At 45.6% G+C, this 10,443-nt stretch overlaps 1 non-coding gene across 1 annotated transcript; it reads right to left on the minus strand.

Annotated features, from left to right (window-relative positions):
* Positions 1-7,522: 7,522 nt before the first annotated feature.
* TRNAY-GUA (transfer RNA tyrosine (anticodon GUA)) lies at positions 7,523-7,605 on the minus strand. The gene has a single exon. It is a non-coding gene; the product is annotated as a tRNA-Tyr (tRNA).
* Positions 7,606-10,443: the final 2,838 nt, after the last annotated feature.

Here is a 10,443-nt window from a genome sequence, read left to right on the forward strand (position 1 = left end):
TGGACAATAGAGTGGTTGTACCAGCCAAAACTCATCTACGTATGATTGTAACACCTGCTGATGTACTTCATAGTTGGGCTGTACCTTCCTCAGGTGTCAAATGTGATGCTGTACCTGGTCGTTCAAATCAGACCTCCATTTCGGTACAACGAGGAGTTTACTACGGTCAGTGCAGTGAGATTCGTGGAACTAATCATGCCTCTACGCGTGCGCCCAGATACATAGGCCGACTGCTGAGCCCACTCTGGCTCAGCCGCACCACCCGGGGTGCGAGCCACCCGAGAAGCAAGCTATTACAGTGAGAGGCTGGAGCAATAGGCGCGAGTGAGCGGGGGTAACGCGAAGTGTTAAGAAGAAGGCGCGTTAGCGGTAGAGCAGAGGAGACGGTTAGGATAACGAACTTGAAACGCGGAGCCCGAGCGACCGGCGAGCGAGTGGTTAGTGGTAAATAGCGCCCTAGTTGATGGCATTCCTCTCTACGGCTGGCACTCGAGGAACCACGGGGCACTCCATACAGCGCAAGCAAGTCTTAGGGATGAGACGCCCGCGCAAGGACCTCAATTCTCATTAGGAGGTTCTGCAAGAAAGGACCTATGAAAGTCGGGGCAACCCCGTCCCCCTGGCAACGCGTATAGTGTCCAGAGGGAGGAGTTTAGAGGCCTTATAGTAGCACGGACCTCCTTTTTATTTCTAGGTCATGCGAAGGGGGCCAGTCCAAGATCGTACGGTTATTCTACAAAGACAACAGACGCTTTGGCTAGGCGCCACTCTCTTTCTGAGTTATTCCAGCTTCTTCATTTGTGCCACGGTGAACGAACAAAAAAGAGGGCCATCTCAGCTACAGGTAGTGAAACTACGGCAGTGATTAGCATCACCTCTTCTTGTTCCTTTTAGTCTGTAACGAGTCCGGGAAGCCTGGAATCATCAATTTGAGGCGCTTAGGAGCGAAGAAGCGACGGAGTGGCAAGGTTATGTTATTTTTCACATAAGAAGTCAATGAATCAACGATTCATGCAAGGCGCGAGTGAGCTATGAGCAGGCGCGACGGTGCGAGTGAGCGGGAGTCAAAAGTACTCGAAGCTGCAGGTTACGAAGTCACTGTAGTGAAGGGGAGGCCATTCGCTCAAGCATTCCCGCGGAAGTGAATGGAGCGAGGGAGTGGGGGGTGGGACCCTCGCTCACCCTATCTATTATTAGTTTGACACACGATCTACGTACGTTACGAAGATTACGAAGTCAAAGTCGTGAGTAATACGAAAGAAAGTTAACCCAGCCTAACGGCTGCCTTTATATGCGTAGTCATTGAACGATTGGAATTGAGAAGGAGAGGCGAACTATGTGAGCTGTAGGTTACGAAGTAAAGTGAGTAGTTCGATTGATTTCCTTAAATCGGAAACCTCAAAACCCTCTTGGATAATAGCCGAAAAGCCACCTCTTTATCCGCTCCTAAAGTCGCGGCCGCGCCTGGATCTACAAAAGTCTGACTACAACTAAGACCATTCATGGTGTCGCCGGAAGCGGCCTAAGCAGTAGCTTGCGTGTAAATAACTCTATTTAGCCGATGGAAAGTACTTCAGTCGTTGGTACCACCTTACAGGAGGCGTGAGTACTTCGCTATGTTTATAGAACGACGAGGCGCACTATTTGAAGCACCCCTTAGTGCTGTGTTAGGGCCCATTTAATTAACCGTTACCTTAAAGTGAATGGGCCTTAACGCTCAAGCACCATCGCAGCTCTCAGAGGCAGGGTTCAAGCCGTAGTACTTTAGCCCTTTTATTGTGCGAGCTTTCTGGCTCTTCTTGACTAAGCCTAATTTAATCTAACCCAACTTCCCTGACTCCTTACCTACCTAACGGCCGGCCCCGTGACCTTTCGGAATGGGAGATCCGTGTTGGCAACAACCATGGTAAGCGGAACAACTGAGCCAGGTTCTGCTAAGGCGTAGGTTCCGACTTTAGGTTACGAAGTCAATGAAGATTAAAATGCAGAAGTCAGTACGAAGTCAGAAACGATTCATCAACGATGAATCAACGTTCTGCTAAGAAGTCAAAGAAAATAAAGGGGCGGAAGCGGTGAATATATGAGGATGAAGACGAGCGTGAAGATGAAGACGAGCGTTCAGATGAAGACGAGCGAGCGGGCGCGAGGATGAATCACGTTCTGAAAGAAACGAAGTCAAAGGCGCGAGGAGCGGGAGCGATTCAGATTCAGATTCATGTTACGAAGGTTATTCAGATTCATCTTCAAGTACGAAGTCAGAAAGGTTTTATGTTTTAACATAAAACGTTACGAAGTCAAAGGTTCTGCAAGAACACGTTTTGAAAGAAACGAAGTCAAAGGCGCGAGGAGCGGGAGCGAAAGAACAACGAAGAAAAAAGTGCGGTTAGCCCTTCGTGACTCCTGGCTGTCGTCCTCACTACGATCGCCTGCTTCCCGCAGCTCTTAAACTAACCAAAACGGAGCTCCTCAACAACCAGAAAGAAGGAGGTTATCCAGCACAGCGGATAAATTAGGTTATCCAGCGGATAACTTTACAAACCAAGATCGGATTAAAGTAGCTCGCTCCTAAGCGCGTCGCGCCTAAAAAAATTCTCATCCGATAGGACTGAAAGGAGTGGTGTTAGATCCGTAGCCACAGAAGCTCTCCAAGAGCTTTTAGCGCAGGCGCGAGTGAGCGGACGCGTAGCGATCCTACTTTTCGCTAGGTTCTTTTTATTTCATAACTTTTATTTCTTCATAACGTTCTGCAAGAACTTCGGGACCTTCCGCTTACGCCGCTCGCTCGTCTTCATTTGAACGCTCGTCTTCATCTTCACGCTCGTCGTGCCTCGTACTTCCTTCTCCCTGGTTGCTCTTAGCCATGCGGCAAGGTCCTACTATTGAGGTTACCGAAGGTAAAAGTTACCTTTACTTTCGTAACCGAATGTTCTTCAATCAAAGAAAATGATGATTTTATTATCTTCAAGATAATGAAATAAATGAAGATGATGAGTCTGGAGATGAATCACGTTCTTTGTCAGAAAGATGTTCGGTAATGGCAATATTAATCCTACTGCTTTAATCTAACTGAATATAAACTTAGTATGTATGCCCCCTCCCTCTGTCGTGACCGTGCTCATTTTTTTTGTTGACCAAGACCAAACTCCAAGGCCCCGAGGGAATTGGCGTTCCTTCCTTAAGAGCGGATTCCGGAACTATAACTAAGATGGAAGGCAGGTACACGATCCCGCAGGTCTGGTCCAGGTGATGGAGGCATTATTCAACTGATATATCTTGTGATATATCATGTTTATGTGGTCATGTGTTTATAAGCAATCAATGGGATGGGAGTCCAACACTTTCTTTCACAAGATGTGACGTACTTCTATATCAATAACTGTGACTGATTCTTTGACTTCGGAAAGACCGGAAATAGATGAGGCGCGAGGAGCGTGAAGATGAAGACGAGCGTGAAGATGAAGATGAAGACGCGACTTTATCCGTGTACCTGCCTTCAAATAGTTTTAAGCCTCTAATCTAACCCTACCTCGCTCCCCAGGCCTTCCATCCAGTTTGCCTCCTTTCTCTTGCTTGATTGATGGAATAGTTCAATGCCCGAGCTCCTGTTTTGCTTGCGTTCTTCACCGGCGCTCGCCGGATGGATGTATCACTCATCCCGCTCCTAAGGTTAGGAGTCTTCTGTGTGTTATAATCATTACGGGAATGAATCGCATATCTTGGTTGAGAATGGCTCGGGAATTCATTGATAGTTACTTTGCCAGGTTCTAGGGGTTTCCTATTTTTTGTCGATCGAGTCGCTCTCCCTCATTCTACTCGTCCAGCCGTCTTCACGAACTTGTACAATCGATGCCACAGAGATAGCCAACTCTATTATCGAAGAAATAAGGAAACGGGCGACGATTTGGCACCAGATATCCGGAGGTGTCGTCCTTTGTTCCCCATAGCAACTGGGGATCGAAAAGCACCAAATTTGATGACTTATTAAGGGAAAGACGAAGTAAGAGCATGCTATAGAAGACGTTGCAACATATGTCGGGGAGGCCTCCGTTGATTGTGTACGAACAAAATACGAGTCCAAAGGCAGGGTAAGAAAGGGTTTAGCTAATGGAGAAATTGACTCTTCCGGAAACCAGTAACGCGTAAACCATGTTAAACCAAGACCGATCAACATCCGAACGGAACGGATTCGAACTTCTCCTAGAATAGTTTCCGGTGCGAAATTCAATTCTATGAGTAATTAAAAGGTTATAAAAGAAGTGGATTCGGGAACGTGGAATGTCAGTCAGAGGTTACGAAGTAATGTAACTCCTGTACGAGAACGAAAAAGTCCTTCGTCCTACACTCGCTGACTTCACGTCGACCTATAAGTAGTAGTGAACTCCGCTTCCTTCACTGAGACAAAAGAGTGAAGTAAAGGCGCGACGGAGCGTGAAGATGAAGATGAAGACGAGCGTTCAGATTAAGATGAAGACGAGCGAGCGGGGGCGCCTTTAGGCGCTTAGTTAGGAGCGTTTACGAGCGGGAGCGATGAAGATGAAGATGAAGATTCATCAACGATTCATGTTCTGCAAGGCGCTTAGGAGCATAAGGGGCGCAGCGTGAATGCAAGAAACGTTCTGCAAGGTTATGTTATTTTGAACATAAGAAGTCACAGCGAATGAAGAACAATACCGAATGTTCAACATCTGAAAGAATGGCAATGAGAGGGGGCGGGGACTCATTTGCTTGTGACTAAAGGAAGTAGGGCTCCTAAAGCGCCTTCGGAACCTTCGTATGAAGTCCGTTTTCTTCTTCATCTTCATTTCTTCGCTCCTCGCGCCCGCTCACTCGCGCCTTGAAGAACTTATGTAAACATAACCTGCTCATCTCACATCTCGGCTAGGAACTCATAGAAGAGAACAAGCGACTTCAGGCGCGAGTGAGCGGACGGCGGATAAAGTCAAGTGTTAAAGGTTCAGCATCTGAATCAAGAAGTGAGGCGCGACGGAGCGGGGGGGAACAAAAAACGTTTGGGCGGATCTAAACTAGGTAAGCGTCCTGTAGTATTCGGAGTAGTTTTACTACATGTAGACTATCCCCATGGGGGGGCGGTGAAGGGAAAGCATCAATTGGTAGAAAAAAACCCACGACCGCAAGCGTATTTTCTATACGCTTGGAAGAGGAAGTAGGTTCTGAAAGAATTAAAGATATAGTGATAGTTTTATTTTTCGTCGCCGTAAGCATATTGAAAATAGCATTTTTAAATTGTGAAATAATGTAATGGGCGAACGACGGGAATTGAACCCGCGCATGGTGGATTCACAATCCACTGCCTTGATCCACTTGGCTACATCCGCCCTTCCTTCGGAACCTTAGCTAAGAATATCTAAAGGTTACGAAGTCAAGTCAATATTTATTTATATATGAATATATGATTATTGTATTTAGTCTTTCACAGGTGTTTAAAATCAATCCAGTCATGACCGCTTGCTCACTCGCGTCTTCATCTAAAGAATTCCAACACTTTTCGTAACCCGATCTCATTCTTTTTGGTAATGTAATCCATGCCGACGAACTTCGAGTACTCCTTGTCTTTAGGCGCGACGGCGCGACGGAGCGGAGTAAAGATGACTAATCGTAGCTATCCGCAAGCACCTTGGGGGTAGGTTCTGAAAGAAACTCAGACGGGCCCGAACTTTTACTTCGTTTCTTTCATTTATCCGCTGGATAACCTCTCTATCATCCAGACAGATAAATAGACAGATAGGCCAACCATCTTTAAATGAAATAAAAAAGAGACTATACTAAAAAGAAGATTGAAACAAGGTCTAATACTTTGGATTAGAAAAGGGCTCCGCAGATGGTGCGAAGATCTGGCACAGGCTAGGCTGGCTTGCTGCTACAAAGCCAAAAGCATAAGCTAAAGCTTTAGGTTCTACAAGAAAGTTGGGTTGGAATGCTGGGTAGTACTCTTCATTGGTCGCAACTAGCTCGATCCGAGTGTTCTGAGTTACAACAATGATTACACGAGCAAAGTAAGGTGATGCTAATCACTTGATACCGAACGCTGCTTTTCCTCAAGAGCAACTTAGCTGAGTTGGAACTCAGCCCGGCTGCAATAGAATAAACCACGTAGGCGGGGTAGTGAAGGACTTTGAATTAGAAGGGCATGCCTATCTTCTACTAGCAGCTCTTGGACGTTGGACTACCGAGTCTTAGCTAAAGGTGATGCCAATCACGGATAATTCTGCAAGGCGCGAGTTTACGAGCGGGGGCGAATTTATGAGCAAGGCGCGGAAGCGGTTCATATATGAGGATGAAGACGTGAGTGAGCGAGCGTTTAGGTGCTTATGAGCAGGCGCGAGTGAAGATGAATCTGAATGGAGCTGAAAGAAATGAAATAAAGAACCTCGCACGCTCCGGCTTTGAAGCTGCTTGTAGCACTAACAATAGCCCAGACCTTTTCTTCGAAACCTCTTCACTGTACACAGGACGACGTCCAATCCCGGACTTAAGATATGATGGATCTTGTGTTGGGACTGGGGTGCGATATGCCGAAGTTCTAGTTCAAATTCTTGAACTAGAAATTGTAAAAGGGGACATTTACGGATCTATATGCTCCAATTGGAACTGGAACCTTCTTTATTTCATAACTTAGATTCGCCCGGCCAGCTGGCGGGCGGCGTGCTTATCTTGTGTGACAACACTTCAGAGCGAGTGGCTCTTCTAGTCGGGCAGCTATGTGACTTCCAGAAAAAGCGGCGCTTTTGTGTAACATGCTATGGTCTCAACGCCCTTACGAGGTAGTGATGAGTTTCACGCGCTCTAAGCCCAGCCCGCGCGCAGTTAGGAAGATTGGCCGCAATCTGAGCGGTACCACCCATCCTACCCTACCGTCTATAGGCGGCCGTCCGTCCTACAGCCGCCCGAAGAGGAACTGCAGTGATCTTGAATAGGAACCCTACAGCGATAGATAGAATCCCCATAAAAATACCACTAGATCGAGCACCAGTGATTTCGTATCCGGTCAAAATCTTGGCTAATTGATCGAAGTGGGTAGCTCCAGTAGACCCATAGATCATGGAACAAATAGGGTGGGTAGGCCCAAAGACCATACTAAACAAGACGCGAACCCCCCTCGTTACCGTACGTGCGACTCTCACCGCATACGCCTCGCACAAAGACTCCTAAATCCATCCCGTTCTTCAGCTTTTCCTCTCCAATCCTCAATAAAACTTGCGTTCCCCAGCTTCAAAACTACATGTACCGCGCGCACACTACGGCTTTTTTTGAGGGTGGTCGCTTCATTCGCCTATCGTACGTACCTATCGGCTTGGCTTCGTCCCAAACCAAGGAGGAAGCGGGCGCGTGCGTGTAGGAATGTCGGCTACAGAGACTACAAGCCGACGCTAGAAGCAAGTCACTTCTATTCTCGTTGGGATTGGATATCGATGGTCATAAATAACAACCTCTCTAACAACATATGAAACTATTTCACTTCACGGCCACAAAAAAGAGCTTCTTTCTTCTCGTCTACAACAAGTGGGAGAGGCAGGATTCGAACCTACGTAGAAAACCTTCAACAGATTTACAGTCTGTCGCTTTTGACCGCTCGGCCACTCTCCCCTTCCCGGGCCGAGGCCCACGGTTTCTGAATAAGAAGGCGCTTAGGAGCGCGAGGCGCGAGTGAGCGGGAGCGGAGCGAGGAGCGTTTTGAAAAAAAGAAATCTTCTTCTTCTTCGTAAGAAAGAAAGAAGTTTTCGAAGCAAGCGCGAAGCAGTGAATATATGAGGCGCGAGGAGCGTGAAGATGAAGATGAAGATGAGCGGCGATAATGAAAGGTTCTGAAATGACTTTGGTTGCAGATAAATGAAACGCGAAGTCAAAGAAATAAACGTTATCCTTATTTAACGTTCTGCAAGAACTTCAGGGATAGCGGCTAGCTTACTAGCGTTCGGAGAATAACGTTAGTCAGTTCATTCATAACTCGTAAAGCAAAGGCGCGAGTGAGCGGGGCGACGGAGCGGAGCAAAAGAAGTCAATGAAGATTCAGATGCTAAGAAGTCAGATTCATCTTCATCAACGATTCATCAACGCGCGACGGCGCTTTAGCGCTTAGGAGCGAAGATGAATCAACGCGTTTTGAGGCGCGACGCGCGAGGCGCGGAAGCGATGAATATGAGGATGAAGACGCGAGTGAGCGGCGTTCTGCCGCCAAAGAAAAGAAAGAAAAGAAGAAGGATAAGTAAAGTCAAGTAAAATAACTACGACAGTTCTTGAAGAACGATAACCGCTCCGCTCGTAAACTCGCCGCTCCTTATGCTCCCGCTCGTCTTCATCTGAACGCCGTCTTCATCTTAATATTCACCGCCTGCGCTTCGTTCTTTTTAATACTGAAAAAAGGTTCCGCTCGTAAACTCGCCCCTAAGAACGTTATGAAATAAATAAAGTGACGAAGTAAAGGTTATGTTTTTTTAACATAAAGAAGTCGCTTCTGGCGAAGCAGCGAGTTAATAAATAAGCAAGTGAATGAACGAGCCAGCGAGCTGCGAGTGAAGTGCAACACTCGTAAGGCGCGCAGCGCGCAGTGGATAAATCCATCAATATCAACTAGTCGTGACCATGTTTTCTTTCTTCTACTAACACTGAGCGAGCAGCAAGCGTAGGTTACGAAGTCATTTCGGGGTGGGGCGCGCTAGCGCGCGTACTCTTCTGCTATCAATGATACTAAAATAAAAAAAAAATGAAGTGTGGTTCAAAGAGATTGAGACGCTGTACTGTTTTCTTTACAAATTCCATACATACTAAGATGAAGGCGCGGAAGCGGTTCATATATTAAGATGAAGGCGCGAGTGAGCGGACGCGACATTAGGAGCGTTTACGAGCAGAAGGTTACGCAGTAAATGAAAAGGACGTTCTTTCTTCAATTTTATCAATGATATCCTTCCTAAACTCGCGCATTGGATAAGCTTCTTTTATGTTATTAACCTGTGAAACTCTTGAATTTAATGGAAGTGCATTCTTATTCTTAGCAAATAGCATTTCCTATTGATTTGTCCCCGGATGGACCTATGTTGATTCTGAATTATCCGTCGCTACGCTGCTCCCAAGGACTAGCAGAATCGAAATAGCGAAATTCTTGGGTCATCTCAATTGGTTCAGAAACAACACGTTTCTCTGGATCATCATAGCGTACTTCCACATATCCACTAAGAGGAAAGTCTTTTCGTAATGGATGACCCTCGAAACCATAATCTGTTGATATACGGCGTAGATCTGGATGATTGATGGAAGAAACACCAGACATATCCCATACTTCTCTTTCCCACCAGCCGGCGGATGGAAATGGACTGACTACCGGAGATATTCGTGTTACTTCGTCCGCACTTGTTTGTACATGAATGCGTGAGTTATACCGAGTACTCAGTAAATTATGGACCACTTCAAATTTCCGTTTTCAAGAGGGATGATCAACTCCGCAAATATCGATCGAAACTTGAACCCGTGTATAGGTATGAAATTTAAGAAAGAACAACAATTTACCCTAAACCCTAAACCATAAGACCTAAACCCTAATATGAGCAATAGTGAATCTAAATCAATTTATTTAATTTTGAAAATATTCACTTATAAAGTATTTAATTAATTGATTAAAATATTATTTAACTAGGAAGAAATTAGATGAAAACTCTAAAATATTTCCAACATTCTAGGTGTTTAATTCTATCATAAAAAGAGAGGGAGCCTCGGTCATAGATGATGATGATCTGAAGTATCTCATGTCCACATTAAAGTGACATACGGAAAATAATATATTTTTGGTGTTTCACAAAAATAGATAGGAGATCCCTTTTGAGTTTTTTTAATAATTGACGAAGATTCCTTTGAGAGTGGGAGAAGCGTGCTCTAACTTGCCTGGAGAAGTCTCTTGGATAAATTTTATATGATCAGTTACTAAAAGGAGGCAAATAAAAAAATCATGATGTGGGCAGAGATGATGAATGAAATCTCACCACCTAAAGGAGAGGAAGAAAGACAATAATCTACAATAATGCAGGCCACCTATCTCCATTGTTGAGGTCAGTGGAGTTTCCTAAATTGATTGATTGAATTTGAGGAGTTAATGATGAATCAGATGAATGACTTATGCAATTAATGAATTCATTCTCCATCAAGTTTTCTAATGAACCCTAAACCCTAACCCTAAACCCTACACCCTAAACCCTAAAGCCTGAACCCGAAAGCCTAAAACCTTAACCCTAAACCCTAAACCCTAAACCTTAAACCCTAAACCCTAAACCCTAAAACCCTAAACCCTCGTACAGGCATATGCTCCTTGTGGCGACTACGTCGAGCATGGAAAGACATCATGCGGTGCCGCTCGCGTATCGCGTGTTTCCGTCATCAGCTGAGAGAGGGATAGCAGACAGCTGATGCCCTCGCCAACCATGCGGTACACGCTCG

The sequence above is a fragment of the Wolffia australiana genome, chromosome 15, assembly GCF_029677425.1.
Source record: "Wolffia australiana isolate 7733 chromosome 15, ASM2967742v1".
In the NCBI taxonomy this organism is placed as follows: Eukaryota; Viridiplantae; Streptophyta; class Magnoliopsida; order Alismatales; family Araceae; genus Wolffia; species Wolffia australiana.